Source organism: Camellia sinensis, chromosome 5 (assembly GCF_055761805.1).
Source record: "Camellia sinensis isolate YWXY chromosome 5, ASM5576180v1, whole genome shotgun sequence".
In the NCBI taxonomy this organism is placed as follows: domain Eukaryota; kingdom Viridiplantae; phylum Streptophyta; class Magnoliopsida; order Ericales; family Theaceae; genus Camellia; species Camellia sinensis.
In genome coordinates this window covers 184,961,137-184,988,664 of record NC_138965.1, presented here as the reverse complement: position 1 = coordinate 184,988,664, position 27,528 = coordinate 184,961,137, and the positions used below count along the sequence as shown (strand labels likewise).

Below are 27,528 nucleotides of genomic sequence, written 5' to 3'. Positions count from 1 at the left end.
TAGGTGGAAGAGAAGGTTGTTATCCTATACTGGTAGGGTCACTCTTATCAAAGCTGTGTTATCTTCCTTACCTGTTTATTATATATCCTTGTTTAAGATACCAGAGTGCGTTGCTAAGGAACTTGATAGGATTCAAGCAAGGTTTTTGTGGGGAGGGTGTGATAACCCTGGTCCGTGTTATGCTAATTAATCTTGATTATGATTGTGATTATGTGTTTGATATGATTTTGAGTACCATTTATATGAATATATGTAGTTTTGAATTTCTATCTGTTCACCGTAGGAAAATCTGTTTGATTATCTGCTTTAGAATTTAAATTGAAGGCCCTATCAGCCACAGAACCCGAAATTGATTACGCCATTGTGATTAACATAATTTTTAGAGCCTACGGTGAAATTTAATTGTAAATTTATTCGGATCAAAATAATTAGATTCAGAACGATTAATTAAGTGCTATTAATTAGCTATAATCAAATTTGATTAAGAGAGGGACTATATAAGGGTCTTATTATACTTAACTCTTCATTTGGTGAACTAAAAAATCCGGTTATGCACTCTAGAGAGAGAGAGAGAGGCCGGTTCTAGAGAGAGAAAGAGGGAGAATTGTGTATCTTGGCTCAAAGTTGTGAATTTGGAAGCTTAACTCCAAGAATTAGCTATAAATTGGAAGCTTGGAACTCTAAGGTGAGTATTTGAGCATTGATTCACAAATTGAGATTGTAATTTTGAGAATTTGAAGCTAGATTGTAAACAAAAGTGTGAATTAAGTTATATATGAAGTTAGATTGAGCATGCATGCATAGAATTACCATGACTTGCCATATAGTTGCATATTTGAAGGTAAAGCATGCTAATCATGATGAAATTGAGATCAATGTGTGCATGCATGTAACAATTTGTCATGAGTCCTCATGTTTGTGTATAAGACATGTTGATTAGGTTGAATTGAAAGTCATTTAAGACACGCATCCATGAAAATGAGACTATGGACTCAACTACATATTTTGGAGATGAATTTGGCAAGAATGATATGAGTATGAAATTGATCCATGGGAATTGAGCTTCAAAATGTTGTAATTTAGCATTTGTATCATGTTAGAAGGTTTGCATGTGAAGTATGAGTCATAATATGCAAGTTACATTAGTTTGAATGCAAGTTTGAAGCTCAAATTGGTTGCTGGAAAGCCCAGAATTCGGCATGTCTGCTCGAGCGGGGTAATGGCCGCTCAAGCGTGAAATGCTAGCTCCCAATAGTTTTGCAGACATTGGGGGTGTTTGGTGCAGCTTTTTTAAGCCAACTTATGGCTTCTGGCTTTTAAAAAGTTATTTTGGACTGTTTGGTTAAACTTATTTCAAACAGCTTCTAATTCTAACAACTTATTTTAAGTCAAAAAAGTTGATTCTGAGAAGCTGCTCACCCCTTGCTTCTGATTATCAGCTTCTGCTGTGGATATGTTAATTCACGATTATACTCTTAGATTTTTTTATTTTTTATTTTTTTAAAAATAGAAAAAGACTCAAATGGACTATTAAATATTATTATTATTATTTATGAAAAATGTAGGCAAATAGTGAATAATAAAAAATAAAAATTAATTGAAAAAGTTACTTCACAGCTTATTTAACAAACACTACTCAGCAACTTAAATCTATAATCCAACAGCTATACCAAACAGATTAACAGCTTCTGATTAAAGTCATAATCTATAATCTGTTAAGCTATAATCTATAATCTGTTTTAACAGCTACACCAAACAGCACCATTGTCATCCGCTCGAGCGGAGAGAATCACGCTCGGGTGTCCAAGGCATATGTTTGACCCTCAGCTCGAGCGTCCGAAGTCACGCTCGAGCGTAAAAATGAGGCAACCAGTACTTTTGCAGACCTACAGGGTCTGCTCGAGCGAGGAGCCCTGTTTTAGAAAGTTTGTAAAGATGTTTTGTGTTTCATTTTCCGTTTTCTTCCATTTCTGAGCACTCTTAGGCATGCATTGAACATTGTAAAAGGATTAAGAAGATAATAAAGAGGCCTAAGAGGAATGCATAAGTTAAGAACGGATTGAATCGTTTGTGAACCATATGTATTATACAATGTGTAGGGTCGAGCTCGAGGGCAAATCCACCGGCAGAACACTGTGAGTAATATCCTAGTAAATATATTTTCAAGTATGTCACTTTCCAAATGCTACTTCTGTATGAGCTTCATGGATTTGTTGATTTGAAATGTGAATGAGTATTCTACATGTCTAATTTGTATAAGGTCGTTTCATACATTTGATATATTTGAATTGGGCCTAAGGCCGTTTGCCGCTTGCCGTTTGCCATTTGTCGTTGCCGTTGATATGCTTGATATATTTGAATTGGGCCAAAGGCCATCGGGCATGAATGATTGGGCCAAAGGCCGTTGGATATGAACGATTTGGCGAAAGGCCGTTAGAAATGAATGCAAAGATGGGCCAAAGGTCGTTTGAATATGTCATTTGATATGTTGGAATACCGTGATGGGCCAAAGGCCGTTTGAATGAAAGGGATCATGATCATGAATATGAAATACGCATGGATATGAATATAAAGAGAATGGGCCCGAGGCTGTTTGATACGCCTGATATATTCGGATTGGGCCCGAGGCCGTTTGATATGTTTGAACTGGACCAAAGGTCGTTTCGTATAGATGGACCTGAGGTCACATTGTTTTATATAAGAATTGGACCTGAGGTCGTTTTGCATATGGACATGATGTGTTGGACCTAAGGTCGTTTTGCTTTGTTGAGATTTGTAAATTTGGTGTGAATGAGAATAGTGGTTCAAATATGTACATTATAAGTATGATTCATTTGTGAACGAATCTCATTCATTAACCTCTTTATTTTGATATTATTCATTGGGCGTTAGCTCACTTTCATTTATATGTATGTAGGTGAGCAAAGGGACATTCAACCCCAGCTTTAGTGGAATTTAAGAAAGGAACCCGAGTTTTCTGAAGTCAGCTCAGGTGTCTCACGCAAGAGGCTTTGTTTATGATCTTTTGTATTCTTTTTGCTATTTCTATTGGTCATGATAGACCGGTTATGTACATAAGCTTTTGGTTTAGCTAACTATGTGTTTGAATGATCCTGGGCATAGAAGATGTTAACTACTATTATGTGGTGTGAGTTATTATGAAGTATATGTGAAATGTTTTGTTATGCCATGTAAGCATAGCTCATATGGACAAAAGTTTTAAATTTGCTTCTGTTTGGCCCCTTTACTCTGTTGAGATATGTCTTTTCTGGTTTGAGGCCGTAGGTAATTCCTTGATTACTAGCCGGTTATGACCTTAATCCATAGGGGCGGGTTCGGGTCATGATAGAGGGGATGAGTCTAAAAGGAAAATTCATTTGGTAAAATGGAAAGTAGTGCAGATGAATAAGAAACAAGGAGGTCTTGGTCTTAGAGATATTAGATTGACGAATGAATGTCTACTTCTTAAGTGGTGGTGGAGATATGCCTTTGAAGATGAGGCTCTATGGAAATCTATGACTTGTGCCAAGTATGGAGTATTAGGGGGTCGCTGGTTTCCTTCAGTGCATGCTTTGGCTTCTGTTTCTGCTATCTGGAGACAAGTCCTTGTTGTGTCTTATTTAAATCCTTGGCTGTATAATTTTTTTTCTAAAAAATGTGGAGATTAGGATTGGTGATAGGAATAGGGTAAAATTCTGGCAAGATACTTGGCTGGGAACATCAAGCCTTAAATCTCAGTTTCCAAGGCTGTATCAATTGAGTTTAAATAAGGAGATCACCTTGAAGATGCAGATTGGTTGCAGAGATAATAGCAACAATTGGTGCTTTAACTTTAGAAGGCCTCTATTTGGATGAGAAGAATATAAGGTGCTAAGGTTGCAAAATCTACTAGGAGTAGGACCATGCCTTGTGGCTAGTCAAAGGGATTCAATCAGGTGGAAAGCTGACTAGTCGGGGATTTTCACAGTTGGATTTGTGTATAACCGGTGCAAACAAAGTGATGGGCGTATCCTCAGCTATCCAGATTTGGTCTAGAATAACTTTGCTCCTCCTAAGGCTAAATTCATTACTTGGCTTGCTTGGAAAGGTAGGTTGAAAACATTTGCATTCCTCAGTAGAATTGGAGTTTTGAGAGGTAATGGAAGTTGGCAGTGTGTCCTGTGCTGTCACGCCCCAATTTTTTTATTACTCGGAAACATTACCAAAGCCTATAATTTAGATCCGTTTTTTTTTTTTTTTTACAAATATCCATTACCCTTGAGTAATGGAAATACAATGATACATGTTTTTTCTCTTTCTCAATGAAACAGACTCATGGACTTTGTAACTCTTCCACTATGAATCCAAAGTTTCTTCCTGTAAAAAAGATAAAACAACAACAGGGTGAGCACTAATGCCCAGTAGAAATCTCATAGTTCTCAGTCAATAACAAACACACAGATAGAAGTGATCATGCTTACAGGGTGATACCATATAGTAGGATGACATTTTATAATTTGAAAATACCATAAGTAAGGTACCTTTTTTCTCAAAAACTATTTAAACATTTGAAAAACCTTCAGTCATTAAAATCATCCCTTAACCTTAGAAAAACATAGACCCTTGTGAAACAACCGTATTTAAAAAAACAACATCATTAAAAAGTTATTAACCAATTCCCAAAATATTTCTCATTCAGTTTCTATTTTTAATGTTCCTCTTTCTCTTTTATTCTTCCTTTCTACTCATTATATTTATTTAGAACTCCATAACTTCAAGTTGAAGTTTCCTTTTTGATTCACTAACAATTCTCCTATACTCAATTCGCACCGTTATTTACACTTTCAAATTTCATTTCAAGGTAACACAAGGTTAACAAACCCCTTTCAATTCAATCTCTTATTTATTTTACAGAACAATACTCATAATTTACCTTTATTGTCGCAACTAATTCATTAAGTTCACTATCACCAATCCATAATCCAATTACCACTTCAATTTCCATTCTTTCAATTGATTTCATATCAAATACCGAATCTAATCACAAGTCATCTCCATGAGTCACACGCTTTACCGGTCACAAGTTGGAAGGAATGCGGAACCTCACGCTTTACCGGTCACAAGCCAGAAGGAACGCGGAACCTCACACTTTACCGGTCACCAGCCAGAAGGAACGTGGAACCTCAACATACCACACGCTTTACCGGGTGCTACTCCGGAAGGAAGGCGGAACCTATCTCAAGCGCCACGCTTTGCCGGCTCAAATACGGTGGGAAACGGACCCCAAGGTAACATCACAATCCATCATTACAATTAGTGGACAATGCCAACACATCTTCCATTATTTCCGTAACACATTAATTCAATATACGTCCACCATATATTAAAATTACATTCACATAACAAGTACAAATATGTTCCACAACCTTCTTCATTATCCATTAAATCATTCATTGTTTTGTCACACAAAAATATAATAACACATCCATAAAGGCAAAGACTCATCTTTAAAGTGTTCACAATTCTTGGGTTCAAACTATTTCTTTACTTTTCCATATTATCATCAAGTCTTCAAATTTAATTTTTTTTAAACACATTGATTATCGATTACTACCCACGGTTATAAATTATATCTCCAACATTTAATTTTCTTTGATACAACTCCTTCATATAACATCGTTATATTTCACAATCTCCCATTTATCAGTATTTGCACTCATCTTAACCCAACATAAACTTAATTTCATAAATTTAATGTTGATTGAAGTATCCTCATTTTCCAAAATAAAACTTCATAACTAGAGTTAAATATAAAGTTGGGCTTTTAGTTTTGAGGTATACAATCACTTTCTAATTATACAATAAAATTCTTAAATCTTCACTTCATCATCTTATCACAAATTCCGTATCATCTTTCAACTCCCCCCCGGGTACCAACACAACACCACCCAACACAACTCATCTCAAACTTAACATGACCCAACACAACACAACTCAAACTCAACACACCCAACACAACTCAACTCAACATAATTCAACATGATTCAAACACAATTCATCATAGTCCAACATAATTCGGTTCAACATTATTCAACACAACTCAACATAATCAACACTATTCAACATAATTCAAGGTGAACTCTTAAACCTTTATTTCATCATTTCACCCCAAGGCTCATGTCATCCATATCATTAATAAATCATTTCCCCAATCTTCATTTCACATTATAGCATAATTTACAATATCCATAACAAAGGTTCAATCGCTAATTTTTAACATAATTTTCAAACACCTCCAAAATCTAATTAAACTTGTATATATATAATTCAACCTACCAATTTCATGATTCTACTTTCAATTTGGGCAAAATCATTGTTTATCATCATGACTTAACTTAGGGTTTTCAAGAAAATCAAGAATTTCAAGAAAAAGTCAAACTTCTTAAACCACTACTCTTTATTCCAATCTTCCCATTGATTAAACACCTAAGGTTCATAATCTGCCTTATTAACCCAACAATTGAACCCCCAACTGTAGACGTCCCCCGAACGCCCCGGGAGGGTGAGCTCCCGTTCTGTTCATTTTGGGGTTACTACAGTTCGGACTCTTGAAATGTCACGGTTCCTAATCTGAACCAAAGAGTCCAAATCCGGCAAATCATTTTGAGAAACTGATTTTTGAAAAAGTAGTGCCAAACATGGACTGCTTTGCCAGATATAGAGTCGCCACCTAAATATTTTATTTTGGGAAATTTAGGAAACCCTGACTCGGTGCCAAAAGGCCACGTGTCCGTCATCACCAAAGTTGCCTCGGCTCGGGAACTTGGGTACGATTGGGGAAGGTCACTTCGTGAGCACCCCCGCTCGCCCGGTCATAGACCGGCCTCTACTAACTATGATATCAATTTTTGAAAAACATTGTGAGTTCTTATTCCGGTTATTAGCCTAGGTTACTATGTGATGCTCACAGCATATAAGTATAGACCGGGTCGCCCAAATTGGAACAAAACATTTCATGCTTGTTTTTGAAAATGGTTTGCTACCCGCAGGTAGGCTTGAAACATTTGATGATTCATTCCAATTCAGATAACCCAACCTTCACCCACAGGCATTCAGGCAGTTATATCATATAAGCAATTAGCCTCATGGTAAGCATGCTATTCATGGCAGTCACTCACACGCATGCAAGGATGCTAAAGCATAGAACTTACCGAGTACTCCAAGCCAAAACAAAAACTGTATTAGAAATCATGCATGACCCTAAGTATACAGAAATGCCTAATGCAACACATGCAAAATGCAACTATAGCAGGCTCGGCTATTCTAAACATGGCATATGGAATGCTACAGCTAACATGTATTCAATTTGGGATTGAAAGTACAATGCAGTTAGTATGATGCGTCGAGTCCGGTGCATGCAAAACAGATGAATGAATGCAAACATGCTATCATACTGTATGCTAATTGAAATATGCCCTAATCTAACCATCATAAGCGGATAAATAAAAGGGAAGAAAGACGTGGGGTTGGAAGACATACATCACACTCACGCACACTTATTACAGTTGTGCCCTCGCGCAGAGGATCCGAATAAATATACAGTCCCAATATTACAGTCCCGAATAAAAGAATGTTACAGTCCAAAATATTACAGAATCCTAATTAATTAACAAATTAACTAAGAAAGCAAATAAACTGGCATGCAAGCCAGGGACTGCCTTGCTTCTGATGGATGATGCATGTCCGAATTGTCTTGCGCAGAAATCCACCGGAATGCCCCAATTAGCCTCTGTTTACACCTGTTCTTGAAATGCGTGCCAAGTCCAAAAAGTTGCTGACTCTGCGTTTTGCTGCAACAGAGAGCAGGAAAGGGGCATAGCAATGTATTTGCACAGATATATACATGTCTCGATCCTCGTGCCACCAATCACGCATACCGAGGCATGATGGCCGAGGAATCGAAATGCACAACTCAATATAGGATGAATGCACATAAAACTACAGCTAAAACCTAACTCCATCATGGATAATCCGGAGTGTCGGCGACTGGGGAATTGAGATACATTCCGTCACTCGGAGTACGAAATGTACCTCGTTTCCCGTGCCCGGGCTAACTCCTATTCCGGACATGATGTAATATGCATGACATGGATGAAATGCGACTAAGATACAATCCTAACATACACGATGCTATGGGAAATGAGATGCCTCGAAATACGTGCACGCGGGCACGCAAACTAAGAAAATGACACGTCTCAAAATGCGTGCACGCGGGCACGCAAACCGAAGCGATGATATGTGTCTCGAAATACGTGCACGCGGGCACGCAAACCGAGGTGATGATATGTGTCTCGAAATACGTGCACGCGGGCACGCAAACCAAGGCGATGATATGTGTCTCGAAATACGTGTACGCGAGCACGCAAATCGAGGCGATGATATTTGTCTCAAAATACGTGCACGCGGGCACGCAAACCGAGGCGATGATATGATGTGATGAAATGATACAGAAACATGATATGGACTTATACCAACATGAGTGAGCCTCAGCCACACTCACACGGGATGCCGTCGGATGAAAATGAAGTGCCTCGAAATGCGTGCGCACGGGCACGCAAACCGAGGCGGGGACGAAATGCGATGGAATGACATGGGAATGACAAAATGGGCTTATACCAACATGAGTGAGCCTCATCCACACTCACATGGGATGCCGTCGGGTGAAAATGAAGTGCCTCGAAATGCGTGCGCACGGACACGCAAACCGAGGCGGGGACGAAATGCGATGGAATGACATGGGAATGACAAAATGGGCTTATACCAACATGAGTGAGCCTCAGCCACACTCACATGGGATGCCGTCGGATGAAAATGAAGTGCCTCGAAATGCGTGCGCACGGGCACGCAAACCGAGGCGGGCACGAAATGCGATGGAATGTTGCAAAAATGATATGCAAGCATACTAATGGAATTTCAGCATTAAAATATGGGGGAAAACAGTCCCGAAATGAAGCGAAATGACATGAAATGCAAGGAAATGTCCTGAAATGCAACACTAGGCACCCGAAATGGCCTATAGCTATGCTAAACATGCACAATATGGGCATGCAATGCAAAGACAGAAGCTAGGCAGTCCCAAAAGATGCACTTTCACAGTTATAAACATGGCCAAACAACAAGCATAGGTATGGTAAAAATGGCATGCAAGAATAGGGGCCAAAAGAGGGATAATGAAGCAAGTGGCATAAGCAAAACCCAAACTGAAAAATTTCCTTCTACAACATTGAAGAGGGACCAAAAATATGAATATTTACAGTGTATGGAAGACCTCAAATCAGTATACAAATATGATAGAAATGTGATGCGAAATAAGGCTCAAAAGTGGCTATAACATGAGGTATGCAAAATAATCACCAAACAGCCAAATACCCTTAACAAAACATGTAGAATGGACCAAAATAAGCACTTTTCTAGAACTGTAAAATGTCCAAAAACAAAAGCATGGTAGGCTAACTAAACATGCAAGAATGGGGAATAAAAGAGGGATATAACATGAAGTGACCTATGGAGGCCCCAAACCATGAAAGGACCTAAATGAAACATGAATTATGGACCAAAATAAGAACTTTTTCAGAACTGTAAAATGGCCAAAAACAAAAGTATGATAGGTTGCCATTGCATGCAAGAATGGGGAAGAAAAGAGGAGTATAAAGGTAGGTACAACATGGAAGTCCCAAATGGTGTTGAGCCCTTCTTAAATGTTAAAGAGGGGCCCAAAATAAGCCTCATATCAGTTTACAACATGCTCGAAAATAAATTTCTCATGGGTCAAAAATAGCATGCAAAACTATGACATACAAGAGGGTCAATGAAGCAAGTGTGTCATGGAGGGCTCAAACAGGGTTGAGCCCTTAATGAAAAGTGAAGAGGAGCTCAAAAGAGGGCCCTTTTCAGTTAGGGCCGGAGCTTGAAAAAAAAAGGAAGTGGGGCTTAGAAATAGATCAAGAAAAAGGGTCAAAAGGGTAAAAGTGTTACTTACCCTTGAAGACTCAAACTTTTGTTGCTTCTTGGATGAATTTGCAGCTTCTTTAGCCTTTAAGAATCCTTCCTTGTTGCTGGAAATGAGTTGGTGATGGTAGAGCTTGGTGGTATAGAAGGAATGATGGTTAGGGACTTAGGGTTTTTTGAAGAATTGAGAGCTATGGAGATGGAGTTGAGCATGGAGACTTGAAGAGCAATTTTTCTAACCCTTGTAAGTGAAGCCACCAGCTGGTTAAAAGGGTTCAAAAGGGGGTGTAAAGGTGGGGGAAAAGGAGAGAAAAATTCCCCCACAAAATATCCCCCGGATAAATATCTTGTCTGGGGGATATTGCCCCACAGCTGTAAAGTGCACAGTGCGAGGAACACGGCCGGCCTCTCACTTTTGTTGGAGGTGGCCGGCCGGCCACACCCCCTAGCCGGCCGGCTAGGGGTCAAAAGGTTCAATGAGATTTTCTGGCCGGCCAGCTACTGGGGAGATACTCCTATGTGTGTACAACACAACCATGTGGTTAAAATTCCAAGAAAGTGGGTTTAAGGGATTCAACATTGGCTCGGAAAGAGGGGGTCAAAAGGGTCAATTTGAATTACTGGCCGGCCATGAACTTTTAGGGGCCTCCCATGTGTGTACATCACAGATATGTGGTTCAAAGTTCGAGAAAAAGGGTCCAAGGGGTTCAACATTAGCCTGGAAGAAAGGGGTCAAAAGGGTCAGGTAACCTTAATGGCCGGCCACCAACTTTTAGGGGCCTCCCATGTGTGTAGATCACAGATATGTGGTTGAAAGTTGGCAACACTAACCCTAGGGTGCTCAACATTAGCCCGGAAGTTGGAAAAAACGGGCGCCGGGAGGCTCCGGAGGAGAGATAACTGGTTGCTGCAACAATTGCTGGCCTCCCACCCTTCAGTGACCTTTCCAGTGATAAAACAGAGGTACCTGCCAAAAATGAACGGAAACCGTTGCAAAACGAATGTTCGGGAGCCAAAACACGCAGTTTGGGGTCCCGAAAATGGGCTGTTAAGCACCGAAAATGGCGTTCGACCACGAAGTGGGTTTCTCAGCCCCCAGTGTCCCTCAACAGGGAGCAAATAGGAAGTATGCCAAAAATCAGAGCGATAGGAGATGGTTAAGCGGTCCCGAACCGAGGCACACGGCCAACGGTCCCGAAAACCGGGAACCGGACTCCGAAATGGGCAAAATGGCCTACGGCCACCAAATGTAGCCTATGGACATTGAGAGACGGTCTACGGGACCTCTCCCTTTCCTCAAGAAAAGAAACAGAGAAAACCGAGTCTGGTTCGCAAACCGAGACAAGGCACGGAAGAGGGTTCGGAAGTCCGGAGGTAGGGCTTACGGCCGCCACTCTGAAACTTCTGAACAAGCACGATATGCAACATCACCAAGCGCTCAATCGGTGACGTCTGAGTCTTAAGGTCGGTCAAAAATGGGGTGTCTACAGTTGCCCCTCTTTGACAGAACTCGGAAGTCACAAGTGACGGGAGTGAATGTCAAAGCCCAGAGACGACCCATTTTTGACAAGGCCGAAGACTTAGACAAACATACAGGATAAACAGAGATGTGCCCGTAGGCATGCCCGCACACAGGGGGCGAAATGCAAATGATATGCAAGAAGCCGAAGGTAACCCAATGATCGTGCAAATGCAGCAAGCTGTAATGAAGCAAGTATTCGCAAATAGATGCAACAGTTTTAAGCAAGAATGCAAAGCAACAACTACATTTCATGCAGTTAAGAATGCGGAGGATCATCCAATCCCCGCCACGTCTCACACGGAGAAGATACAATACCTGCGCGATTCGTCTGGTCGCACCAGCCTCAATTGAACCGTACATACAATATCGTGCCTGCAAAAGAGAGAAATGCAACAAGCACAATATGCTAACAACATATATTTAATGTGATTCCGAAAGTTCAACACACGCAGTGTCGGTGAGTGAATGCATCGCAATGCAAGAATGGAACATGCGTGACAACGCATGCTCAAATCACAGAGGTATGCCAACATCAAGAAATGTACATGACAATGTGAGTATGCTCATGAGAATGCAAGTTATGCGCACGATAGTACAAAACTAGCATAAATCAGGGTGCTCATTCGTCATGAAACAACGAGTACGGAAACACGTGTTTCGGCGAAGGTAACTCAATCGCGGCCTCCGATTCACTTCCCTGAAAGGTTACAACTCATTCAAAAAGGATACACTTTGATTTTGATGAATGATGATGAGACATATGTCAGAACTTGAAGCTGAAGTCCCGACGGAGCTATTTCGCGACCGGAAGTGTACTTTTCTTGAACTTTTTCAGGTCCCGGGAACTCCGATCTTCCTCAAAATTTGCAGAGAGCTAGGTGAGCATGTGAGGAACGTGGCCGGCCATTTATCTTCCCAAGGGGAGGTGGCCAACCGATTTCCATTAAAGCTAATGGCTGGCCGGTCATTTCTGCAAAAAGCAGATAGCTGGCCGGCTATAAATAGAGGCCGGCCGACCATTTGCCTTATCCGGGGGTATTTTGGTCTTTTTCCCTCCTTTTTGCATGCTTCTTCAATCAAGGCTTAAGGCCTATAAAAGGCAGCCGAGTCCCCCTTCTTTTCTTGCATTCTACAACACTTTTCTCTCCAGATCTGAGTTTCACGTGCGTTTTCCAACGCCCCGCGCAAATCGTTTCTGCAAAAATATTCAGTTTTAAGCCCTTTGAAGCGATTAAATTCCGATTTCGGAGCTTCTTTTTGCATTTTTGCCACTCGAGGTAAGTTTGTCTCAATATTTGGAATATTTTCTCGGGAGTTGACTTTTGTTGACTTTTTCCAATTTTGGCTCATTTTACTCATTTTTGCTCCCTTTTGCAGATTCTTTGGAAATGGCAGGCAATTCTCCTCACGGCGGAGGTTTTCCAGGTGCCGGCGATGATTTCGATCCCATGACTCTACCTCCGAGGACTCGGCCTTTCATTCCCGGGAGGTACCGTCCGCCAGCACACGTTCTTCCGCGCGCTGTCTTCCGTCATTTTACCAGTTTTGACGAGGGAGCACCCGGGGATCTGCTTCTCAGAGAGCCGGAGCAGCATCTCTCTCATGAGGCCCGAGAGGTATTTACCTCATCTTCTGTATTTTTCATAGATTTTGCACCTTTGCCATGCTTGAACACACAGTTTAGCTTATGACATAGTACTTTGCTTGCATCTTGAACATGTAGTTTCAACACTTGAATTTCTGAACACTCGGCTCATTAATTAATTGCGAACACACACAGCCCACATTAGAACACACGGCTCAAACACTGATTTGTCGAACACACAGCCCACACTTTAAATTTTCTGAACACGCAGCCCAGGTAGATAGTGAACACGCGGCCCACAATTTAACTGAAAGTTGAACAAGCAGCCCAAACTTCAAATTTTCTAAACACGCAGCCCAGATAGATAGTGAACACGCAGCCCACATTTTAACTGAAAGTTGAACACGCAGCCCAAACTTCAAATTTTCTGAACACGCAGCCCAGGTAGATAGTGAACACGCAGCCCACAATTTAACTGAAAGTTGAACACGCAGCCCAAACTTCAAATTTTCTGAACACGCAGCCCAGATAGATAGTGAACACGCAGCCCACAATTTAACTGAAAGTTGAACACGCAGCCCAAAATTCAAATTTTCTGAACACGCAGCCCAGGTAGATAGTGAACACGCAGCCCACAATTTGACTGAAAGTTGAACACGCAGCCCAAAATTTAAATTTTCTGAACACGCAGCCCAAGTAGATAGTGAACACGCAGCCCACAATTTGACTGAAAGTTGAACACGCAGCCCAAAATTCAAATTTTCTGAACACACAGCCCAGGTAGATAGTGAACACGCAGCCCACAATTTAACTGAAAGTTGAACACGCAGCGCAAACTTCAAATTTTCTGAACACGCAGCCCAGATAGATAGTGAACACGCAGCCCACAACTTGACTGAAAGTTGAACACGCAGCCCAAAATTCAAATTTTCTGAACACGCAGCCCAGGTAGGTAGTGAACACGCAGCCCACACTGATAGAAAGTTGAACACGCAGCCCAAACTTCAAATTTTCTGAACACGCAGCCCAGATAGATAGTGAACACGCAGCCCACAAGTTAACTGAAAGTTGAACACGCAGCCCAGGTAGATAGTGAACACGCAGCCCACAGGTTAACTGAAAGTTGAACACGCAGCCCAAACTTCAAATTTTCTGAACACGCAGCCCATATAGATAGTGAACACGCAGCCCACACTGATAGAAAGTTGAACACGCAGCCCAAACTTCAAATTTTCTGAACACGCAGCCCAGATAGATAGTGAACACGCAGCCCACAAGTTAACTGAAAGTTGAACACGCAGCCCAAACTTCAAATTTTCTGAACACGCAGCCCAGATAGATAGTGAACACGCAGCCCACAGGTTAACTGAAAGTTGAACACGCAGCCCAAACTTCAAATTTTCTGAACACGCAGCCTAGATAGATAGAGAACACGCAGCCCACACTGATAGAAAGTTGAACACGCAGCCCAAACTTCAAATTTTCTGAACACGCAGCCCAGATAGATAGTGAACACGCAGCCCACAAGTTAACTGAAAGTTGAACACGCAGCCCAAACTTCAAATTTTCTGAACACGCAGCCCAGATAGATAGTGAACACGCAACCCACAAGTTAACTGAAGGTGCATGTAGCTTATTCCACTTCATCGGCATACAGCCCATTTCATCTCATTGGCACACAGCCCATTCCATCTCACTGGCACACAGCCCATTTCATTTCATTGGCACATAGCCCATTTCATTTCATTGGCACACAGCCCATTTCATTTCATTGGCACACAGCCCATTTCATTTCATTGGCACACAGCCCATTTCATTTCATTATTGATACATGTATTCATTTTGAATGCAGGTTTGCTCCCGCAGTGTGCGGGGGTATGGTTCCACCAGTGCGCGGGATTGGTATGCCGAGCTCCCGGAGGGTGTTCGAGACTTAGTCGACTTGGCAGGGTTCGGGCCCTTCTGCGTCGGGTTGTCACGTTGTCCTGCCAGGAGGACATTGATGGCAGCTTTGGTAGAGAGATGGTGGGACACCACCAATTCCTTTCATTTCTCTGCTACCGGGGATATGACCATGACCCCTTTTGACTTCGCTGTATTGACCGGCCTTGACGTTGGAGGTTGGTCCATCCCCTACGATGAGGATATGGGCGAGTGGGAGGCCGCCTAGGCATATCTATTGGGGGCTCACCCACCTGTTGACAGGGTTTCAGGGAGAGTCCGATACACTTGGTTCTCTTCCCATTTTCGGCGGGCGGAGATGGTGCCCGAGACTCCCGAGGAGACGGAGCAGTATGCCCGTGGTTTCTTGATGTTCCTCTTCGGGACTACCCTGTTCGCCGACAGAGGGAACACAGTTGGGCTTTATTTGCTGAGCGCTCTAGTCGACCTATCACAGGTCCATCGATATGACTGGGGTGGCGCCGGCCTGGCTACCCTTTACTTTTATATGAGCGCGACCTCCCGCGGGCGAGGCGATTTGCTTAGCGGCTACTGGAGGGCCTGGGAGGTACTTTCTGTCCCCTTGATTTACATTTCTGCTTCTCATTACTTGTACATTGCACACACAGCGCACTTTTACAGTCTGTATTTTGCTTTCAGCATTTCGTACTTACATTCTGCATTGCTTTTCTCAGTTATGGGTCTATGTATACTTCCCATCATTAGCCCCAGAGCTGGAGGTGGTAGGGATTCCCGTGACCCCATATTCATTGATATTCGAGGGCCCGCACCGGCCGAGGCCTCGAGAGACCCTCCTTCGCCTGCGACAGTATTTTGACACTGTGCGACATTCAGAGGTACTTCAGAACTTTCAGTTCTTTTCATTTTCATCTTTGATTTGCTCTGTATATTCTCGATTTTTGATTGGTTTAGGAATTCATCATCCGCAGATTACATGGCAGCCCTGGGTGACGACCTCCGACTTCAGTATACCGGAGCGTCGGGCATTTCCCAGTATAGGGTCCTGCTCGAAGGGCCGGTTGGCAGGGTATGGTTCCTGGGGGAGCGCTTTCTGCGCCAGGTATGGGGGTATCTTTCTCAGGATATTCCTGCAGTACCTCCAGCCTGTATGCGGACCGCTGACAGGCTCTCGTACTCAGAGGTAGTCGGCGCCATGCTGGGTACTGATGCTTTACTATACATTGAGGAGGGGGACTACGCCACTTACCGTCACATATATTTGATGCCTCCATTGACAGAAGCTCGTATCCCGATGATGAGGCCTGCTGGTATGTCATCCCCGGACCAGGCTCGGGCTCGGGCTGCAGACGCCCCTTCTACTAGCAGGGCCGGTACATCTAGAGGTGGGAGCAGACCGGTTCCTCCGGCTCCGTCGATTCATCCTCATCCCGGATGGCCAGATATGCCTACTGAGTTGATGGCGTGGCAGTATGGGGCTAGCTCTCCGACTCTGATTCCACTAGAGCCTCCGATGCCCAGTGATCGATACGCCATTGATCCGGACTCACCGCCGGTATGCTCCATTTGCTTTCATTCATCATTCAGATGTTTAGACACTTTTCTGTTCACTGATGATTATGAGCTCATTTTGCAGCCATCGCGAGGGTACATGGAGGAGGTGGTTGGACTGGTGGCCACACTCGAGGGCATGGTCCTGCGTAGGGAGGCACAGTTGTCTGTCGCGGGCATCCAGGTACCCTTCAGTTTTCTGGCATTTATCATACTTCTGATGACATGCTGATTTCTACTGCATCGATAGACTATTTTGTGTAGAGCACACCTGACACACACCCCACTTGTACATTGTATTTACATGCACCCACTTCATGTAGCCTTTGCTTGTATCTGCATCTGATGTATATATTTGGACTGATGTATTTGAATTGAACTCTTTGTTTTCAGATGCCTTCATGGTCCGGTCAGCCGCAGACCAGGCCACCTGGGCCTCATTGGAGAGCTGGGCCCTCTGGGCCTTTTCAGGGAGCGGGGCCATCTCGGCCTTCCCGAGGATCCGGGTCATCTAGACCTTTTCGAGGAGCTCGAGGAGGGCCCGTCCGCAGACGCAGGGCTCACGTTGTGGAGGTGGAGCCTGACGAGGAGGAGGAGGATGCTGAGGAGGAGGAGGAGGCTACCGATCGTCAGTTAGAGACATCTGCTGAGGAGGGAGGCTCCGACTCAGATGATGATGATGGTGCGGAGATTGTCCCGCAGAAGAGGATGAGGAGTGCTTCTCGTTCCCGCTCCCGAGGACTTTGATGCTGCTATTTCCTGCTTTATTTTTCTTTTTGCTAGTAGTTTATAGCACTTTGCACATTGTTAGGTAGTTTTATCTTTTGTAAAACTTGTACCTTTGTTTGTTGTAAAGCATGATGAAATGAAATAGCTTTTGAAGAGATGTTTGTATTTTAAACTTTAGCATCGTATCACATCATTTTATTTTGCACAAAAATGAAATTGAATGGTAATGCGCATTGCGTAATCACCAAGTCAGGTAGTGAACCGACGCAACAAACTAAGCAACTCAACTTACTAAGATATAACAGAATCTTTAGCAAGTTTACAACTCGATAAACAAAATACAACAACGCAAATAAACAAGACTTTAACAAAGATTGCTTAAACAGAGAGCAATGACTCAAAAACACGAAACACGTCCGCTCGACAAACAACTCGATAAGCAAAACAAAAACTCGATAAACAAAACACAACAACAACAGAGTGTTCTTCTGAAAATCTGGGCATCGGAACGCATCCGAAACGGAGGGAGATGAAGGCCTCTGACTTTCCCGTTGCATGGAAATACTTGGAACTCTCCCTCGAAGGATAAAACAGGGCCAGGGAGATATACTGCAGCATTGCCAACCATCCCTGGGAGCCGGCCGGCCATTTTTGGTGGAGAGAGACAGCTGGCCGGCCATTTCTAAAAAAGTAAATGGCTGGCCAGCCAGAAAAAGTGGCTGGCCGGCCATTCAGTCCTGCAGCCACCAGATTTTTGACACGTGTCCCCGTGAATAGTGTTTTTCCTTCTATAAAAGCCTCAACTTCGGGAACATTCATTTCATTCTTAGTTTTAGGCAAAGATGGAGGCATTTCTCGCAGAAAATATCACATCTTGGATCTCTTCTCTAGACGGCTCGGAAAAGCTGAATTTCCGGGGTTTCGGCTTGAACGCACTATTCACGCTGAGCCGTACTCCGCTACAGCTTCCTTTTCTCCATGCCGCGGCAAGGTTCTGGAATCCAGTGAAGCATGTTTTCAGCTTTGGCGGCCAAGAGATGTGTCCGACTTTCGAAGATTTTCAGGTTTTGATGGAATCTGAATGCTCTGAAGTAATCTTGCCGCAGCTCCGTTTTGGTCACGCTCAGGCTTTAGGGCGGATGTGTGGGCTCATGGCGCATGACGCTCGGTCTCTGATCTGCAGTGGGGAACTGGACATCCTCGGCTTGATCCATCGTTTTTCCGACGCCGGTGACCGCAGTAACCATTATTGGCAGGTTTTCCGGCAACACGCCCTCTACTTGTGTATGTTGTCCCACTTTCTGCTTTCCTCGGGCTTCGGCGGGGCTAGCATTCGCTTGATTGAAGTCGCCCAAGGTTTGAGGGAAGGAAAGAACTGTATTGCCATGACCTTGGCCGAGACACTGATGGGCTTAGATTCTGTCTATCGCCGGGAGGCGACTAGGTTTGCTGGGAGTCTACTGCTGCTGCAGGTAATGTTTCCCACCCGACCTCACATATATATTTGCTCACATCACTCGGCCCTCAGGCTCGGTTTTTCTCACAAAACCCTTGTCTCACTTTTCTCTCATCGTACATCTCTCTGTTCTTTATTCTCTCATTTTCCATCCCTCCCCTAGGTATGGTTAATGGACAAGTTGCAGGTTGTGGACTCTTGCCCGGCCTATTCAGCTCGAGGCTACTTCTTTCGGCAGCGCCTAGTCAATGCTCTTGACGAAAGGTGGTGGTTCGATTGGATGTGCAATTTGCCCGCAGACGGCATTGCTTGGCGTTGTCCCTGGCTCAACCTCCCGGCAATGAGCTATAGTATGTCTCGCATGATTGGGATCCAATTGGTTGGTCTGACCCACTGCGTATTCTATTTTCCGTTCCGGTTCTTGCGTCAGTTTGGTCATGATCAGACTTGTTCACCAGAGGGGATTGAGTACCCAGCCGCTTTCCCGGTCCGGGGGGCACAGCTTGCCCGATATGCCACGGCATGGAGGACTAGAGAGCTCCTGGCCCCTGCTTCCACTTTCAGTTGTACTTTGTCTGATGAGTGCATGGATTGGCTTAATGAAGAGGCACAGGTTGGGCCTAGCTTGGCATCAGATGCTCCATCCAGCTCTGGGAGGGGACGCAGAAATACTTGATTCGACTATGCCCCAAATTTATTGCTTATTTAGTATTTTCAAGTTTTCTTTATGAATGTACTACAAAGCAACCTCGATTGTAATGCAAGAGCAGGAGAACTCAGTTTTGAAATCAATGAAATTGAAAGTTATGGTACCGAAAATTTTCCGCTTTTGGTCCAAAAATGGTCTTAGTCGTAAAAAGATTAATTTGAACAAAGTCAACTTTTATTAAAACTTTTCAAAACTATTTTCTATGTGGATCAGAATTGGACACGCCGAAAAGCTGTCACTGGAATGTACATCCCCAGATCCCTGCAACTGGAAAATTGCCCCTAGTCTGAAGAACAATGCGGCACTCCACAGCAACGGAAAGTTGCCCCTAGTTTGAACAGCACTGTACCGGAGATCACGATAAATGCTGATGGATAAAGATGGCTGAGATGATCAACGTGGACAGAGTTGATCGGGGAAAAGTTTATGGCTGAACTTCAAGGCGAAGTTGCCTACGTATCCCAAAGACGGGAATCAAGCCTTACGTAGTTCAGGCTAAGGTTCACTCGAGTATTTTCACTCTCCTTTTGTGCTCTAACTTTTGCCAAGGCCGCCCTTTGCGGGTTTTCAACCTTGCGAGCTCAGTTTTTATATTTTCTAATTTTTTGTGCTCTGACTTTTGCCTAGGTCGCCCTTTCGGGTTTTCGGCCTAGCGAACCTCTCAAGGATAGTATTTCTTCAACTTGTCCATATTGATCGGTTGTGAGAACTCCAAGCCATCTAGATCCATCAGAACCACAGCCCCACCTGACCAGATAGCTTTGATGATGTAAGGACCAGTCCAATTTGGTTTGAACTTGCCCCTTGGGTCATGGATGGGAGCTCGGTTGTCTTTAAGCACCAAATCTCCTTCTTTCAGATTCCTGGACTTAACTTTCTTGTTGAAAGCCCGGGCGATTCTGCGTTGATAGCCTTGGATGTGGTACAGTGCTTTCAGTCTTCTTTCATCAAAGAGCATGAGTTCTTCGAATCTGCTTTGCTGCCAATCTGCTTCGGCTATCTGGCATTCAGCCAATACTCGTAACGACGGAACCTCAATCTCAATGGGTAGAACAGCCTCCATTCCATAGACCAATGAATATGGAGTTGCTCCAGTAGAAGTTCTGATTGACGTCCTGTAGCCCCACAGAGCAAATGGCAGCTTGTCTGGCCAATCTCGATAGGTTTCCACCATCTTCTGTAGTATATGCTTGATATTCTTGTTGGCGGCCTCAACTGCTCCATTGGTCTGCGGCCGATATGTAGATGACTTATGGAAAGCCACATTGTATTTCTCCAACAAGTCTATCACTTCTTTCTTGAAGTGGGAACCATTATCTGAAATTATCTCGTTTGGCACCCCGTAGCGACAGATGATATTGTTTCTAATGAACTTTGCGACGTGCGACGCCTTCAACATCGCGTATGATTGGGCCTTGACCCACTTTGTAAAATAATCTATCGCTACTAGGATAAACTCATGCCCGTTGGACCCCTTTGGGGTAACAGCTCCGATCACATCAATTCCCTAGACTGAAAAAGGCCATGGAGAAGTCATGTTGTACAGTTTTGACAGCGGGATGTTCATGCGATTTGCATGAATTTGACACTTGTGGCATCGCCGAACAAAGCTAATACAATCCTCCTCCATGGTTGACCAATAATAGCCCTGTCTAAGGATCTTTCTGGCCAGCATTACTCCATTCATGTGTGCACCGCACTCTCCCCCATGGATGGCTTCCATCAGGCGTCTTGACTTTTCAGCTTCTACACAGAGCTTATGCATTCCCAGATGTCCCCTTTTGTACAGTTTTCCCCCGCAGATAACGAACTGAGCAGCCATTCTTCTGACAGCCCTCTTATCCTTGGCATTTGCCCCTAGTGGATATGTCTCCTTTTCCAAGAAGTTCCAGATGTCGTAATACCAGGGGTTGCCGTCTTGAACCTCATCTATGGCGGAAATTGACTCGTATGCTGGCACGAACTTCTGATCAATAATGACTGGACGCATCCGGACTCCGGACGGAATGTCTATCATAGAAGATAGAGTTGCTAGTGAATCTGCAAACCTGTTGTTCTCTCTTACGAGGTGGGTGAAATTTAGCTTCTCAAACCGAGGAATTAGCAAATCCAAGGTTTGGTGGTAGATTATCATCCTTTCCTCCTTGACTTTCCAATCTCCTTTTGCTTGAGACACAACGAGGTTCGAGTCCCCAATGACGTCCACTCGTCTCGCCCCTAGTTCTAGGGCTACTTCCAGGCCAACAATACATGCCTCATACTCTGCTTCATTGTTGGAAACTTTGAACCGGAGCTTGAATGCTAAAGGGATACGGGAATCATCAGGCGCTATTAGCAACACCCCTATCCCATACCCATACTGGTTTGACGCTCCGTCAAAGTACATTGTCCAGGTTTCATCTTCGACGTGCAGAATGGCTTCATCTGGGAATAGATACTCAATCGCTTCATCCCCCTCAACCGGGTGGTCGGCAAGGAACTCCGCTACCGCTCTGCCTTTTACTGACTTGCGCATTACATACTTCAAATCAAATTCGGAGAGCAACAGCAGCCATCGAGCTAGCCTACCCGTAAGTGCTGGTTTCTCGAAGAGATATTTGATGGGATCCAAACGCGAAACCAACATTACAGAGTGGGCTAACAGGTAATGTCGCAGCTTCCTGGTCGCCCATACCAAGGCCAAACAAGCCTTCTCCAGCGGTGTATAGCGGGTCTCGTAATCCAGCATCGTTTTGCTCAGATAGTATATGGCCCTTTCCGCTTTGTCTCCTGACTCCTGCGCGAGCATGCAGCCCATGGTAGTCTCAGTTACCGAAAGGTACAATATCAACGGTCTCCCCGGCTCTGGCGGTGACAACACGGGTGGGTTCTGTAGATACTCTTTGATCTGCTCAAAAGCTGCTTGACATCGGCCGTCCCATTGGAATTTCTTTCCTTTCTTCAGGAGACCAAAAAGTGGTTCACAAGTCAAGGTTAATTTAGAAATAAACCGTCTTATGAATTGCACTTTACCCAGAAAGCCTCGCACCTCCTTTTCAGTCCTCGGTGGTGGCATTTCTAAGATGGCCTTGATTTTGGAAGGGTCGACCTCGATGCCCCTTTGTGTGATCAGAAACCCTAACATCTTTCCTGCTGTAACACCAAACGTGCATTTCTGGGGATTCAGTCGCAGCCGAAACTCTTTGATCCTTTGAAAGAATTTTTGTAAGGCGGTGTAGTGGCCCTCTCTATCTTTGGACTTAACAATCATATCGTCCACGTACACCTCGACCTCTTTATGGATCATATCATGCAATATTGTAGTTGCTGCCCGTTGATACGTAGCTCCAGCATTTTTCAACCCGAATGGCATCACTCTATAACAATATGTCCCCCACAGGGTAGTGAACGCAGTCTTCTCCCGGTCTTCGGGTGCCATTACTATCTGGTTATAGCCTGAGAAACCATCCATAAACGAAAGCAAGGCGTGTCCTGCCGTGAAATCCACCAATTCATCGATGTGTGGCAAGGGAAAGTCGTCCTTCGGACTGGCCCTGTTCAAATCTCTGAAGTCTACACAGACCCGAATTCTGCCGTCCTTCTTTGGCACCGGAACTATGTTGGCCAACCAAGTTGGATATTCAGATACCAGCAGGAACCCTGCATCAATTTGCTTGGTGACCTCTTCCTTAATTTTGAGAGCCCAGTCCGGGCGAATCCTTCTGAGTTTCTGTTTGACAGGACGGGCCTCGGGGTCAAGAGGGATCCGGTGCTGTACAATCTCAGGATCGATTCCAGGCATGTCTTCGTAGGACCACGCGAAAACATCTTTGAAATCTTTTAATAAAGCGACTAAGCGCTCGCGCTCCTCTGAAGACAACGTGGACCCGATCTGGACCAGCCGCGGGTCCTTCTCAGTACCAACATTCACAGTAGTGATTTCATCCATTAAAGGTTTAACAAATCTTTCCTGCTCTTGATCAATTAATCGTTGCAAAACTGGGGGAATTTCTTCCTCGCTGTTTTCATCAAAATTTTGAAAATCCTGATTTAAGCAATAAATCAAAGGCACAGAAAAATACTTGGAAACCATATCCACATCATTCTCATTAAATACTTCCAAGCCGTCAGATTCCTCTGTTACAATAGACTCAAAAGAAAATGAAAAAGACGACCTAGACAGGACTGTGGCATCCGGGTCATCACCCCCAGGAATACCGGACTCAGACTCAGTCGAGCTGGAATCTGATTCTGACGCACAAGATTCGGTAGAATCAGATTCCGGCTCACTACCTGACCCGGAACTGCTAGATAAAAAGCCTTCTTCATATTGCCAGATGGGAGAAGGTGCGATAGATGCATCCAAGATCGGCGCTGGAAAGCCCACAGCTATTTCATCTCCAATCACAGAAACCGAAGAGTTATCCCCCAAGCACTCTTGGCCGATCGGAGGATCTGATAGTAGACTCGCCAGTGCTACCCCCATTTCAAGATTTGTGCTCTCAGGATCCACTGCTTCACATTGCTCAACCTCAGTTGGTGGGTCTGTCTGCGCTTCGGCAACGTCATCCCCAGATAATTGTAAGTCGAAGAAGATTTCAAATCCAGGCACGCGCGTCCCCTCCGCGTTTAGCCATGGCTCCGGGAAGCCGCAGAATGGAAAATCTTCCCCCTCTCGGACGAAACGTCCGTTTAGGGTACCCCAGATAGGCCTGTGCATTAAATCAAATGGCTTCCCGGCCTTCTTCGCTCTGGCCCTGCCGGACATTTCCTTTCCTTTCCTTACCCAATCCTCCTTGGTGGGCAGATAACCCAGTCCAAAGGCGTGAGGGTTGTGTGGCACTTCGGCCAACACTGAGACGCCCTTCCGGCCGCTTCTCCCTAATCCCATCCCAGGGGTATGCTTTAGTTTGTTCATGAGGTATATGGATTGTGCACTAACATACATGCCCTCATTCGCAGCCATGACATTCTGCACCACTTGAGCCTCGGCCAAAGTGAACCCCGACAAAAACACATCCTCCGTGCCGTGTTCAATCTCCAAGACAGGTGTAGACACCTCCGGCGGCGGATGGATTGATGAATTCCCAAAAACGATCGCTACCCCTTTCCCGTGAGGGTACTTTAGCATTTGATGTAGAGTGGAAGAGACTGCTTTGACCTGGTGCAACCACGGTCGCCCCAAAAGTAGGTTAAAGGTTGCGGGAACGTCCAAGATATGAAATTCGATGTTGTGTTGTCCTGGACCAACCTTGGTTTGAATTTTAACAGTCCCCATCACCTCTCTGCTGGTATTATCATATGCTCTGATCACTTGGGTGGTTGGGACGAAATCTACGGGCTTCAACCCGATCGCATATGCCGTTCTGGTTGGGCAGACGTTAATCGCAGACCCGGTATCAACAAGTACCACCGGTATCCACTTATCTCTACATTCCACAGAAATATAGAGAGGTTTGTTATGATTTGTGCCCTCAGGCGGTAGCTCCTTGTCCGAAAACGTTAATGCCGGGGAACCTCCTCCCGGAAAAACCAGGCCGACCAGCTGTTCAGGCGTGGTGTCTATGGAGAGTTTGGACTTGTCCATAGCAGATAGAACAGCTTCTCTATGTACTCGTGATGCCATTAGCAGTCCCCAAATGGAGATGTTTGCTTGTATTTTCTTTAACTGTTTCAGCACAGCTTCATCTTCAATCTGCTTCTCCTTCTGTCTCTCCACTTCTCTATCCTTCCCGGATGCCTCGGGTTGATCCAGGTGTGGGGGTTTGAAGTACCGCCCACTTCTTGTCATATGATCCACTTCATCAAGATACCAAGTGTCATCCGGCTGGTTATTCCCCCAGTCTTCATCCGTGTGGGCAAGACACAAGTCGTCATCTTCCCACCACATTCCACTGGCAGCCAACAGACACCTGTCTGGCTCCGGTCCACTCGCACTCTCAGTGCTCTCTGTCCATATGCTCGCAGCATTGTCTGTCTTCGTGCGCGCAGCACTTTCAGTCCCCTCAGGGCCCTTTGCCTTCCTGGCTCTCTCAGTAGCCTCAAACTTTTCTTGCTCCAGCTGCGTCAGTACAGCTGTTTGTTCAATAATTCCCGTATCTGTAATGCCCATATCTCGAGCGGAATTCTTAACACCGGCGCTCTCCGGCGATACAACTTGGTTTTCGGCCATTCCGGCCACAACTGATATTTCTGCCCCTGCCGGGCTCTGTTCTGGTTGGGTTTCCCCCACTGCATCCGGTTGATCTTCGAGCCATCCCGTGGCCTCCTCTGATCCCTCGTAATCATACCAATTAATCGACGCATCCCCCAGCTCCTGGTCCTCGAGAAATTGCAGGTTGGCAAAATCCTCCTCGACGGTTGTCAGATTATCTGCCCATAGCTCAGATCCATCCCCCCGGATCATGCATAGCTCTCCTGTCTCTGGCAATTCTACGCCTAGCCCAATTCGGCTCATTGATAGGATGTGCTTGCTTGGATCATAGGCTCCCCCAGCAAAATTCTGCCCAGCCCCAGATTCAACAATCTCATTCTCTCCCAGAATCTACCCTGCCCTGTCTTCGACGGTCACCACCATCGGTTCTGGTCGGGTTTTGGAGATGTCCACCATGCACAAGAAATCAGTGCAATCGGGGAGGAACACCTCCGGCTTGGGTAGGTGGGTGGGAGTAATATAGATGCTAGGATCGTAAGATGTGACCCCAGTCTGGATAAAGTTAATTCTTTTGGGAGGAGGAGCTTGGTTATGTGGTGGGAGAGGGTTGGTGGTAACATTGGGTTTATCAGGGGGTGCGATCACTTGTTTGTCAATAAGATCTTGGATCTCATGACGCAATCTGTAACAACGGTCGGTGTCATGACCGTGTTGTTGGTGGTATGCACAGTATTTTGATGGGTCGTATGAGGGGAGGAGTGGATTCGGTAATGGCTTTGGTTCCAGGGGTTTTAAATGATTCTTTCTGATCAGTATCCCCAGAACTTTGGTCAGAAGCATATAGAGTGGGGTAAAGGTTCTTTGGCCTCGTGGTTGGAATCTGCTGGCTTGTGTGTTGCTTCCGGACGCGCCGGAGAAGGGTGTGGCAGTCATGGGCCTTAGAGGGGGAGGGGGAGTGGTGGTGACCATACCAACTTCCGAGGCTCTCGTATTTGCAGCGCCACTCGGGCCCGCATTGTTGTTACGGTTGAACGTCCTCCTCGGTTGTTCTCTGTCATGGTCAAACAGACCTTGTTTCATTGCGTCTTCGATTTGCACCCCCATATCATGTAAATCTGCGAAAGTAGGGAAGGGGACTACAATCATTCTCAACATCAGTTTTGGGTGGAGATTGCGCACAATCATCCGGATTTGATCTTTGTCTGTGGGCCTTAAAGTCATTGTTGACGCCTTCGCCCTCCATCGGATCACAAAGTCCGAGAAAGATTCCTTGGGTTCTTGCCTTGTCGTTTCAAGATCGCGGGTTGTGATCTCGATCTGAGTGTTGTATGAATATTGTGTGACAAAGTCCTCAGCCATTTCATCCCAATTCTTCTTCACTTCATCTTGTAATCTTGCATACCAATGGAAGGCCACACCCGACAGGGTTCGGCCGAATAGTGAGAGCTTCCGTGGTCGTGTAAGGCCCATTGGCCGCAAGACATCCGCAAACAGTCGGATATGGACCATGGGGTCGCCGGTCCCGTCAAAATGGTCGATTTGTGGCATTTTGAACCTATCGGGAAGTGTTACGGCCTCCTCGGTATATCCATCTCCGATATCCGGCATAGCCTTGACCCCTTGGGATTTCTTAAAGAGCTTCTCCAGTTTGCTCAATTTCAGAGCTGTATGATCAACCTCGACCTCGAATGGAGAGTCCGGGTGATTGGATGTATGAACCTTGGACAATTGTGGTAGAAGCGGGGGCGGAGCTGGCCCCGTTGGAAGATTCGTGTCCTCTTGTACATTTTGGACATGCGGTAGGGTATTCTGGGCATTTGGGGGGGCATTCTGAACAGTAGGTGCCTGCTCAGGTAACGGAGCCCCTGTCGGAGGAGGAATTTGTTGTGAAGCGGACGCTGTATTCTGTTGTTGCAGCCTGGTGATTAGTTCGGCC

General features: G+C 44.8%; 1 protein-coding gene and 1 long non-coding RNA gene across 2 annotated transcripts in view; both read left to right on the top strand.

The window, feature by feature from the left end:
* LOC114271799 (uncharacterized) overlaps positions 1 to 27,528 on the top strand; it is a 206,716-nt gene that overhangs the window by 157,405 nt on the left and 21,783 nt on the right. The gene's annotated exons all lie outside the window — the stretch shown is intronic.
* LOC145790294 (uncharacterized) lies at positions 16,353 to 17,044 on the top strand. Its single transcript, XR_014328979.1, has 3 exons — positions 16,353 to 16,569; positions 16,651 to 16,749; positions 16,959 to 17,044. It is a non-coding gene; the product is annotated as an uncharacterized LOC145790294 (long non-coding RNA).